Source organism: Papaver somniferum, chromosome 8 (genome assembly GCF_003573695.1).
Source record: "Papaver somniferum cultivar HN1 chromosome 8, ASM357369v1, whole genome shotgun sequence".
Lineage (NCBI taxonomy): Eukaryota > Viridiplantae > Streptophyta > Magnoliopsida > Ranunculales > Papaveraceae > Papaver > Papaver somniferum.
Window position 1 is genome coordinate 72611169 of NC_039365.1, and position 13524 is coordinate 72624692.

The following is a 13524-nucleotide window of genomic DNA, read 5'->3' on the forward strand; positions in this document are numbered from 1 at the left end:
CGAAAAAATCAAGCTTGGAAATATTTTTGATGGTCTTGGTGAAGGTTTTGACACACTTACAAGATTCTTCTATGCTAACATCTATGATGTTAATCATGAAGACAGGGAATTCAAGACCATGGTTAATAGACAAAGGATTCATGTAACAAGAGAGTTTATTTCAAGAATTACTAATATTCCCTTGGGAAGGTTTCGCCTTCCAAGACCTAGTCATGAAAGACCTTCTTATGAAACCATCTCTCTTGGTCTCTGTGGTAAGAATGTTGTTTGGAATGAAGGAAAGTTTCCTACTAATAATCTAAAGCCTGCCTTGATGTCCTTTTGGTAAACTTTGTATATCAAACCTTTGTCCCTACACGATTGAGAATTCTTGTTGGAGCCGTGAGTTTGCGGAGTTGGTCTATTTTCTTATTTTGGGAAATCAAGGTCTCGACATTTGCGGGTTCATCATATATCAAATGATGTCGATGACATCTTCCAACAAGAAGCTAGGATATACTTGCTTGATTGAGAGAATTTGTCGCAGTCTCTCTATAGATCCGATTGGGAACTCTATTGGAACTCCCAAGCTACTCAGCCCTTGTACATTCAAACGTATGAAGGAAAACGCTTGCAAGAGACAAAGAAACGACACACTTGATGACACATGTGATTCAACTTCCATAAATCTTCTTCATAAAATTCTCAAGGGTGTTGATAAGAGTAGTGCCAAGGTAGAGTGCGTTCAAGAACAATTACTTGTGATTGCTACTAAGTTTCCGGAAATCAAGGATGACATGGATAGGATTCAAGCCACTCTTATGGTCCCAGATGATGAAGATGATGAGTAGACTTTGGTGCTTTATCGTTTGGTTTTAAAGTTGTTTTTTTATTTTGTCTAGAAAACTTCTTATGAGAAGTTTATTCTTGTGTTTGTTTAAGAAGGATAACTAGGGTTTGGAATAGCCATTATTGTGAGTACACATAACTATGTCCAACATTTTCATCTTCACGTTTTTAGATTTATTTATTTAAATTCTAAATTATTTGGAAGATGATTTTTGCAGTATTAATCTTTATGGTTTCATATATTGCAAATTGTTATGGGATATGTTGTTTACGTCCGTGAACCTGTGACTGTCCCATACTTATTCAAAAGTTATCTCTATCATGTCGACATGAATATATTGATAAAAGATAGAGTGAACTTCTGAATACAAAAGTTAAATCCTTTTACGTTATTTTTGATGGAAGAAAGGATAAAACTTTTGTTTACAAAGATTAAATCTATTGCATGTCATTCTGCAAATAGTGATGAAAAATATAATGAATCTTTGTGTATTCCGCAGTGTTGGTCTTTCCCCAATCCAAATTTTTTGTGCATATACTGTGTTGCTCCGTAAATTCTCTTATGTTTGGCATGGACAATTGAATTGATCATTTTTGTGGATAATTCAATTGTGATTTTTGGATACAAATTCATGTTCTCATGTGATTTGCTTATTTCCAAAGAAATCCTTCTTTTCTGGTAAAAGTAAGGTCTCTCTTGTTTTTCTTTCGGGAATGACATTTTATGGGGGAGAGTTCTTTTTTAACTTGTGCTTAATTGCCAAAACTTTGTGGGGAGTGCGGCTGTGGAATATTGTAGGGGTTATCTTGTATCTTTATAAACTCCTTGATAGTATGATTGCATCTAAATAAGTTGGTATGTTATTCTCTTTTGGTCATGAAGTATCTCTATGAAAATTTCATGAATTTTCGTACCTTTGCCAATTTATATTGATAAAAAGGGGGAGAATTAATGTGTAGTTTCATACTACAAATACATATGGTTTGCGGATCATTATATAAGGGGAGTGGTTTTCATGTCGAGATGGAGTATTGACCAAGGGGGAGTGATACATATCACCATAGTATTGTTGTCAAAGTTGTGATACAATTGAACTTTGATGTTGTGTAATGATACTATGTCACTGTATAACAATGATTGAGAGCATTTGTTTTCTCATTGTTATCGCTACGGATCTTCAACAACTATGATGTTGAGTTGAACACGTTTAGAATCATGGAGTACTTGGAAGTGACGAAGATTTCAAGTCGTGTTGAAGATTCCAAGGAGATCAAGCATTTGGATGAGAAGCTACAAAGTCTTATTTATTTTGTAATCCATATATATATTGATAGTTTTGTCAATAAAATTGACAAAGGGGGAGATTGTTAGAGAACTACTCGGTCGAACTCGCATGTGTTGCTATCTCAAGCATGTTTGTCAATATTAGTGATCAAAACTACAAGTCTTGATTTCTAGTCTACTTATAGATGTATCGGACTAGGACATAGATTGTGTAGTTGACCCTTAGACTTCGTGGCGTTCATTGTTTGAAGACGAATAACTACTAAGGAGAGCTATGGAACTTCATCGACAAAAGGTATGTGGAGAATGAAACTCATCTATCACTTCGAAAGTCTGTTTCTACTTTATCTCCTATATTGAGACATAAGTCGTGTTACGATATAGTTTCTATTATACACATTTGAGATTTCGAGTTGAGTGTAACTCGCTTACATATTTCTCGGAATATGTGTTGGCAAGCTTTCGCTTCGACCAAGTTCATCTTATATTTTTGATGCAAGTCAAAAGATGATCATGTGAAAACTGTCGAGCAAAATCTTACATGGTTTGTGTGATACAATCATTTGATGTAAACTTGGAATGTTTCGTTATGATTATTTCAATAACTTGAAAATTGCTTTGATGCTAATTATGTGTGAAAACGGCTATTGTCATCCTCTAAGAAAGTTTCAATGATTGAAATAAGAGTTTAGAACACTTCAACATTATTGGATATGTCATGTTGTGTACTTTTGCACATATGTAATCCATGTCCGGGAACCATAGTATGCGTACCCATACGCGTACCTGTTGGCTTGAGAAATTCGGGAACCTAAGTATGCACACCCGTTCGCGTACTGGTGTAAGGTTCATGTCCGAATATTTCTCCTGGAATTGGAAGTTCGCGTACATGTTTGCGTACTGGCGAAAACCAATTTTGGTCCGGGTATTTCAAGTATGCATACCCGTTTGCATACTTGAAGGTTAAACTTCTAAAATCGGTTATGTTCATAAACTTAAACATTTATAAAACAAGGAATGCAATCTTTGAAAACTATGGCTATAATATTCATGAATTGATTCGGGTGAATCAAAACGATTTTGCTTCAATTGTGTTCTTGTATAATCCTATGAGAATATAGCAATTGAACAACTCTTTAACTAGTTTCATTTGAGTCATTTGAACTAGTTATGGTTAAGATGAACAAGGTTGATATCAGAGTATTCATATATCTAACCTCGGTTAACTATTATTGAACCAACATGGTGTACACGTTTAGGTACGATTACATAAACCTAAATGAGGGTACATTTCATTTGTGTGTAACTGGGTTACACAGACGCGGACACAACACGACGCGGACACTACAAAATTCTCAAAAACCTAGGACGCGGACACGTATATACATATTTTATTTATATATACAATTATGTATTTATACAGCAAAGTCAAGTGTTTCGATCCTAAAAATTAGAAAATAATGCTACAAGTGTATAAATTTCAAAAGAAAAGGAGAGATCGTTTGTTTATACACGCTGAAGGTCAAGAAATCAATCACTATTAAACACATGACACAATCAAAATGCATTCTTAAAGCAACACTGCCCAACCAAGGGTATATGGGATGTCATTTCCAATTACAAAACCCTAATAAAGACTTAAGTGATTAATCTAAATGTTTGTCTTTCTTCATATAGTTAACAATAGTGAAATAAAGGAACAAGTTTAAATGAAAATGAAAAAAAAAAACTTTAAGACCGAGTTATTGGTGCGTCCAAACAAGACGCGCGCGGGACGCGCATATTGGTGCGTCGGACACGGACACGACTCAAAAAATGGAGCGTCCGTCTAACACAGGTGTGTAACAAGCTAAGTTCGATCTAACGGTTGAAAGATATTAGCTTGGTTGAATTAGGTTTTTCATCTAACGGAGAATATTGAATGCTTTGTTAACAAGGTAACTTAGATTGCAAACCTTGATTTGAAAACTATATAAAGGAGAACTCTAAAAACTGGGAAACCTAATCCCCCACACTTCTGTGTGTTACTAGTTGCATAACTAGAGTCGATTCTCATTTAACCTTAGGTTTCTCTCAAGACCCTATAGGTTAACGACTTGAAGACTTCATTGGGATTGTGAAGCCAGGCCTAACTATTTTCTCTGTAGTTGCATGATCTGATCTTGCATCTTCTATCGTGTTGAGTACAATTGGAATAATTGGCTCGAGATTAATATCTCCCATAGGCAAGATAAAAGTAATCACAAACATCTTCGTATCATCGTTTGTGATTCCACATAATTTCTTGTTTCGCAAGTCGATTAAGATTATTGTGAGGTGATTGATAATACTAGGCTGTTCTTCGGGAATATAAGACCGGTTTGTCAATTGGTTCATGTTCACCTTGATTTATCAAAAGACGAAACAAAACTCATAGGTATTTCCGTGGGAGACATATTTATCTATACCAATAAACTTTTCTGTGTGAGACAGATTTGTTTATCAAGTCTTCGACTTTGGGTCGTAGCAACTCTTGGTTGTGGGTGAGATCAGCTAAGGGAATAAAGTGCGTAGTATCCTGCTGGGATCAAAGACGTAAGGAACGCAATTGTATCTTGAATCAGTGTGAGATTGATTAGGGTTCAAATACAGTCCAGTCTGAAGTTCATTGGTAGTAGGCTAGTGTCTGTGGCGGCTTAATACAGTGTGGTGTTCAAAGATAGACTAGGTCCCGGGGATTTTCTGTATTTGCGGTTTCCTCGTTAACAAAATTCTGGTGTCTGTGTTATTTATTTTCCGCATTATATTTTGTTACATAATTGAAATATCACAGGTTGTGCGTTAAGATCAATCAATTAGATAATCCAACCTTTGGTTGTTGATTTAAATTGATTGACACTCGAACATTGGTCTTTGGTACCATTCAAGTTGTTTCACATAGTAATCAAGCTCGCGGGTTCTATCTGTTTGATTTGTTGATTACATTGTGAAACAAAGATATAAAATTTCATATATACTTTTCTCTAGATTGAGTCTGACTGTCTAGTTGATTCTCTAGAAAGTATATTGGAGTAAGTCCTCTCAGATTGCCAAACGAATTGTTGGGTGTGGTTGTTGTACCCTCGCATTCAGATATGTTTAGTGATGAAACCTCTAACCATATCTTTTCTTAGTGGTTACAATCTCAATTTACTTTTCTTTCATTATTATAACTGAGTTTAATTTTAAATATACCCCCTCACTTACGAAAGAAGTTGATACCAAATAACAATTCCTCGCTCTAGGTGGGAACAATCCCTTGCTTACTACTATACTCGTTACTTTAGGAAGTATAAGAAATATTTTGGTTGGTTGACAACCCACCGTGGACGAAGTTGAAATGACAAGGGTTCCGAGTACACCACAATCTTTTCGATATCGATCTACCCAAACATGTCTTGTAATACCTTACCGAAACAATAACGATGAAAAGATAATTTCAACGAGATGTACTTTGTAATAATAGAGTTTGAAATGAACTAACTATGGGATGGTTAACAAGTTGATTAATGCACAAGTGTATTTTGTGAAAAGTGGGGGTACAACAACCACACACAATAATTCGTTCGGAATCTGTATGGACTAAACTCCAATATAATTCCGAGAGCACCAACTTAAAAGTGAGCTCTATCAAGAAAGATATCAAAGAGATGTATCTCTATTTCTCAATAGAATTAGCAAATCAAACAAATAGAAATCTACGAGCCTGATTGTTATGAGAAATAACTTGGACGGTACCAAAGACCAATGCCCAAGTGACAATCAAGTTATATCCAACAATCAAGGTCGGATTTATAAACTGATTAAACTACGCACAACCTGTGATATTTCAATTATATAAACAAATATAATGCGGAAATGAAATAACACAGACACCAGAAATTTTGTTAACGAGGAAACCATAAATTCAGAAAAACCCCGGGACCTAGTCCAGCTTTGAACACCAAACTGTATTAAGCCGCTACAGACACTATCCTACTACAAGTTAACTTCGGACTGGGATGTAGTTGATCCCTAACCAAGTCTCACACCGATTAAGGTACAGTCGCGCTCCTTACGCCTCTGAATGACGCCGGATTCTGCGCACTTGATTAACTTAGCTTGTCTCACCCACAACGAAGAGTTTCTACGACCCAAAGTCGAAGACTTATAAACAAAATTTTCCCCCACAGATATGTCTATTCTTTATTCGGTTTTTATTGCGTCTTTTGATAAATCAAAGTGAATAGAAACCAATTGATAATCCGGTCTTATACTCCCGAAGAGCATCATAGAAATATCAATCACCTCACGATAACCCAACTGGTTAACAGAAAAAGTTATTGCGGAATCACAAGAGTCTGAGATGAAGAACTGTTGTGATTACTTTTTATATCTTACCTATCGGAGATAAATCTCGAGTGAATCTTAGAGAATATAAAACTCAATATGATAGAACAAGTAAGGTTAGAATATGCAACTACAGAGAAAATAGTTGGATCTGGCTTCACGAGTCCCAAATGAAGTCTTCAAGTCGTTAACGTATAATGGTTTTGGAAAAACCTAGGTTAAAAGAGAATTGACTCTAGTTTGTAACTAGGATACAGGAAAGTGTCGGGATTAGTTTTTCCAAGTGCTTGAGTTCTCCCTTATATAGTCTTTCAAATCAGGGTTGCTTACAATCAAAGCTAAGATAGCTTAGTAACAAAGCATTCAATATTCACTGTTAGATGAACTCATGATTTAAGATTCAAGCTAAGTCTGCTTAGAAATTAAGCACTCAATCTCCACCGTTAAATGGTCTTACCTTGTTACACACAAATGAAATATACTTATATTTAGATATGTGTAACCGTACCTAAATGTGTATATTGAGTTGGCTCAATAACAGTTAACCGAAGTTAGCCATATGAACACTTTTGTCTTAACCATATTCATCTAACACTTCTAGATCAAATATGATGATCAAGCATGAAAGATAATCGAATGAATCTAATTGTGTTTTAAATAGAGTTGTTCATTTGTTCACTATCTCATAGAAATATATATGAACAAATTGAAATAAAATCGGATTGATTCGTAATCGTACAAAGTACTTATACAAGAATCAATTCATGAACATTAAGCCATAGTTTGCAAAGTTAATTTGCATTCCTTAAATCATAAATGTTTTAGTTCACGAGTATGAGAATCATACATAACCTATTTTGGAACTTAACCACTGTGTTCGCAAACTAGGTGCGCGAAAAGCAGTTCCGGACCTTGGCTAGTCAAGCCATTCGCAAACCCGGTTCCCAAATAGCCGTCCCGGACCCAACTCAGGTAAAACCGTTCACATATTAGATACGCAAACGAGGTTCCCGTACCTTCTCGGGTAAAACCGTTTGCATACTAGGTACGCAAACAAGGTTCCCATACCTGAATTATCACAATACAGTTTGCATACGAAATATACATTACATGATTTATATGCATACCCAGTATGCGAACTGTATTGTCATGATTCAGATACGGGAACCTTGTTTGCGTACCTAGTATGCGAACGACTTACATGGACAATGTCCGAAGCTGTTGTTTGCGTACCTGGTTAGCGAACACAGTGGTTAAGTTTGATTCTCATACTCATGAACTAAAACATTTATGAATTAAGGAATGCAATCTTTGCAAACCGTGGCTTAATGTTCATAAATTGATTCTTGTATAAGTACTTTTTACGATTACGAATCAATCCAATTTTGTTTCAATTTGTTCATATATATTTCTATGAGATAGTGAACAATTGAACAACTCTATTTGAAACACAATTAGATTCATTTGATTATATTTCATGATTGATTGATTATCGTATTTGATCTAAAGGTGTTAGATGAATGTGGTTAAGACAAAAGTATTCATGTGACTAACTTCGGTTAACTTTTATTGAGCCAACTCAATATACACGTTTAGGTACGGTTACCCATATCTAAATAAAGGTATATCTTATTTGCGTGTAACAAGCTAAGACCATCTAACGGTGGAGATTGATTGCTTTATTTTTAAGCAGACTTATCTTGAATATTAAATCAGGATTTCATCTAATGGTGAATATTGAATGCTTTGTTACTAAGCTATCTTATCTTTGATTGTAAGCAAACTCTGATTTTAAAGACTATATAAGGGAGAAATCTAGCAACTGGAAAACCTAATGCCGACACTTTCATGTGTCCTAGTTGCGTACTAGAGTCGATTCTCCTTTAACCTAGGTTTTTCCAAAACCCTATTAGGTTAACGACTTGAAGACTTCATTTGCGATTCATGAAGCCAGGTCCAACTATTTTCTCTGTAGTTGCGTATTCTGATCTTACTTGTTCTATCGTGTTGAGTAATACCTTCTCTAAGATTTGCTCGAGATCTATCTCTGATAGGTAAGATATAAAAAGTAATCACAAAGTTCTTCGTCTTAGACTTTGTGGTTCCGCAGTAACTTGTTCTACCACCATATATTTAAGTTATTGTGAGGTGATTGATATTTCTAGGCTTCTTTTAGGGAGTATAAAACCGGATTATCAATTGGTTCATGTTCACCTTGATTTATCATAAGACGAAACAAAACTTCATGGGTACTTCTGTAGGAGATAGATTTATCTATCAGAATAGACTTATATGTGCGATACAGATTTATTTATAAGTCTTCGACTTTGGGTTGTAGCAACTCTTAGTTGTGGGTTAGATCAGCTAAGGGAATCAAGTGCACAGAATCCGACGTAGTTCTAGAGGTATAAGGAACGTGACTGTACCTTAATCGATGTGAGACTTGGTTAGCTCTCAACTACAATCATGTGACGGACCGGAAAATTACGCCTTTGGCGCGTTGCCCCGCAGGCCATAACTTCCCCGATGCGCCATGATGAAGCTACGATCCGGGCCTTAAAGCTAGGCAAACGCATGCTCACTTGCCCTTGCAGGCATGCTCGACAAGCATGATGCAACTAACTTAGGTTCCACACCGTTCCAACTTACCCTTATTCTGTGAAGGTTTTATTAAGTAAACCAAAAACTTTCTTAAAACGACAAAAATGGCCTTTTGAGGCCCTAAACGGTGGAATTTGGCTAAATTCTGGTGACCACGTGGATCTATAGATCGACATGTCTTGATCTTTGGGCCGTTTCCCATCAAAATGGACTCATGTTGAGCTAAATTACGACACTCGGTTTTTAGCCTATGTCGAACGCCTTGATAAGAAGTATGAGCATCCAGTGAATGGAATGAAACTTTCCTCGTCAAGTTTGGCCACAATCATCTCTTGCATCACATCACCGAGCTAAGATGATATGAGAGGCCACTGTGCCGCAATCATCTCCCAAATAGATGATATGAGCGTCAAAGTGTTGGACCGAAAATGCTGCAACTCATTGCGGCTGCCTACGTACCCTTCCCTACTCTAAAGGGATCAAGCACAGACCGTAGTTCATCCACGAAGGGACAGAAACTTAAACCAACTCGTTTGCGAGGCCTTGGCCAAGCAATAAAGGTAATGACCTAGTCTGTATAGGTCGTTCCGTCAAAATGCATCTAAATATTGCATGTTTGGTCCGAAATATGGCATAACGATGCCTAAGTATCAAATGCCCTTTTCGCGAGGCTACGCAACTATAAATGAGTCTTAGGCATCATTTATACTCTTCCGGTTAAGCTATGAAGCTTACTTGGTGCATAATCCGCATATGCACCATCAACCAACTACCCCTCTCTATATATGTTAATTTAACATTTTTAAAACTTTGATTGGGGGAGAAAAAATCATTCATCAACTCCCCAGGACGTGATGGCTGCACCTTACCACCCTAGCCAACAACGATGTACGTCCGTAATGGTTGTACATTCAGTTCTGGCTCACAGGCCAGTTTCAATGTCCGGCCATGACGGCTGGACATTTACTGAGCCATGTCCCGTGAATGGCAGTGATGGTTGTACTTCCGTATTTGGCCGATGGACCACTCCAATGTCCAGCCGTGATCGTTGTACATATCTAAGTCTATCTCACTTGGTGCATGGTCCGTATATGCACCTTCAACCAAGTACCCCTCCCTATATATGTTAACTTAACATTTTTACAACTTTGATTAGGGGAGGAAAAATCATTCATAAACTCCCCACTTTTACTATTCATGGCCGTTCCCATATACCCGACCATGTTGGTTGTCTACTACCAACCGATGTCCAGCCATGTTGGCTGTCCGCTGCCAACCAATATCCATCCATGTTGGTTGTCCGCTGCCAACCGATGTCCATCCATGTTGGATGTCCACTGCCAACCCGATGTCCATCCATGTTGGATGTCCGCTGCCAACCGACGTCCAGCCATGTTGGCTATTCACTGTCAACCCGATGTCCATCCATGTTGGCTGAACATTGTCAATGCATTGGCCAAGGGACAATGTTCCTTTTCCTATGCAACAGAAGCTTTGGATGAAGATTCATCTCAGGCCATGTCGCATCTTTTAGGATGCGCCATGCTAAAAACACGGGGTGTTACATTATTCACTCCTTTAAAGAATTTCGTCCCCGAAATTAAAAACAAAAACGATTATGGACAATTGGATTTACTAAGAAAAAGTCTCATACCAGATGCTCAGAAATCACAGGTTTCTTCAAGTTGTCATGAACATCAGTTTAGACCTTCTGAGCAAATGTCTGATACCACCTGCCCAGGAATCCAAAAGTGCCCACAATAATACCAAGAATCGCAATTGGCCAGTGCCAAGAGGATATCTCGACCAGGTATCCTTGATGGCATCCCATACTACCACCCAGGAATCCCTAAGGTTCACAAGTTGAAAGGTGTCGTAGAGATGACAAGATTTTAGCACAGTACTGTGTGGAACAGTTTCCAGTTGCCCACCGTCTCTGACGGTCATCCAGGTTGCCACTCGTAAGTGGGATGCTAGCCGGGCCTGAAAATGCACACCCTTGGCCAGTTGCGAATGTGTGGGGATGATCAGTCCCCTTGTCTACCCACCGTCCCAGACGGTCTTCCGGATATCCACTTGTAAGTGGGGTGCCACTTATGCCAGGAAAACTCACAGCACTTGAACAAGCTCAACTCGATTCGCAAGTAACTGACATAGCAGTTACAAACTCTTTCCCGTGCAAAAGTTGGCCTACTCTCCAACATTAAGTTTTCCTTTCGAGGAAAATACTCTCCAATGAGTCCACTCCGCACAGTCCCTAGTGTTTTCTCGGAACTTTCTATGAAACCAACTGTGACGGACCGGAAAATTACTCCTTTGGCGCGTTTCCCCGCAAGCCGTAACTTCCTCGATGCACCATGATAAAGCTACGATCCGAGCCTTAAAGCTAGGCAAATGCATCCTCATTTTCCCTCGCAAGCATGCTCGACGAGCATGATGCAACTAACTTAGGTTCCACATGGTTCCAACTTACCCTTATTCTGCGAAGGGTTTATTAAGTAAACCAAAAACTTATTAAAACGATAAAAATTGCCTTTTGAGGCCCTAAACGGTGGGATTTGGATAAATTCTGGTGACCATGTGGATCTATAGATCGACATGTCTTGATCTTTGGGCCGTTTCCCATCAAAATGGACTCCTGTTGAGCTAAAATATGACACTCGGGTTTTTAGCCTATGTCGAACGCCTTGATAAGAAGTATGAGCATCCAGTGAATGGAATGCAACTTTCCACATCAAGTTTGGCCACAATCATCTCTTGCATCGCATCACCGAGCTTAGATGATATGAGAGGCCAATATGTCGCAATCATCTCCCAAATAGATGATATGAGCGACAAAGTACTGGACCGGAAACGCTGCAACTCATTGCGGCTGCCTATGTACCCTTCCCTACTCTAAAAGGATCAAGCACAGACCGTAGTTCATCCACGAAGGGACAGAAACTTAAACCAACTCATTTGCGAGGCCGTGGCCAAGCAATAAAGGTAATGGCCTAGTCCGTATAGGCCGTTTCGTCAAAATGCATCCAAGTATTGCATGTTTGGTCCGCAATATGGCATAACTGTGCCTAAGTATCAAATGCCCTCTTCGCGAGGCTACACAACTATAAATGAGTCTTAGGCATCATTTATACTCTTCCGGCTAAGCTATGAAGCTTACTTGGTGCATATTCCGCATATGCACCATCAACCAACTACCCCTCCCTATATATGTTAATTTGACATTTTTACAACTATGATTGGGGGAGAAAAAATCATTCATCAACTCCCCAGGACGTGATGGCTGCACCTTACCACCCTAGCCAACAGTGATGTACGGCCGTAATGGTTGTACATTCAGTTCTGGCTCACATGCCAGTTTCAATGTCCGTCCATGACGGCTGAACATTTACTGATCCATGTCCCGTGAAGGGCCGTGATGGCTGTACTTCTGTCTTTTGCCCATGGGCCACTCCAATGTCCAGCCGTGATCGTTGTAGATCTCTAAGTCTATCTCACTTGGTGCATGGTCCGTATATGCACCTTCAACCAAGTACCCCTCCCTATATATGTTAACTTAACATTTTTACAACTTTGATTAGGGGAGGAAAAATCATTCATAAACTCCCCACTTTTACTATTCATGGCCGTTCCCATATACCCGACCATGTTGGTTGTCTACTACCAACCGATGTCCAGCCATGTTGGCTGTCCGCTGCCAACCAATATCCATCCATGTTGGTTGTCCGCTGCCAACCGATGTCCATCCATGTTGGATGTCCACTGCCAACCCGATGTCCATCCATGTTGGATGTCCGCTGCCAACCGACGTCCAGCCATGTTGGCTATTCACTGTCAACCCGATGTCCATCCATGTTGGCTGAACATTGTCAATGCATTGGCCAAGGGACAATGTTCCTTTTCCTATGCAACAGAAGCTTTGGATGAAGATTCATCTCAGGCCATGTCGCATCTTTTAGGATGCGCCATGCTAAAAACACGGGGTGTTACATTATTCACTCCTTTAAAGAATTTCGTCCCCGAAATTAAAAACAAAAACGATTATGGACAATTGGATTTACTAAGAAAAAGTCTCATACCAGATGCTCAGAAATCACAGGTTTCTTCAAGTTGTCATGAACATCAGTTTAGACCTTCTGAGCAAATGTCTGATACCACCTGCCCAGGAATCCAAAAGTGCCCACAATAATACCAAGAATCGCAATTGGCCAGTGCCAAGAGGATATCTCGACCAGGTATCCTTGATGGCATCCCATACTACCACCCAGGAATCCCTAAGGTTCACAAGTTGAAAGGTGTCGTAGAGATGACAAGATTTTAGCACAGTACTGTGTGGAACAGTTTCCAGTTGCCCACCGTCTCTGACGGTCATCCAGGTTGCCACTCGTAAGTGGGATGCTAGCCGGGCCTGAAAATGCACACCCTTGGCCAGTTGCGAATGTGTGGGGATGATCAGTCCCCTT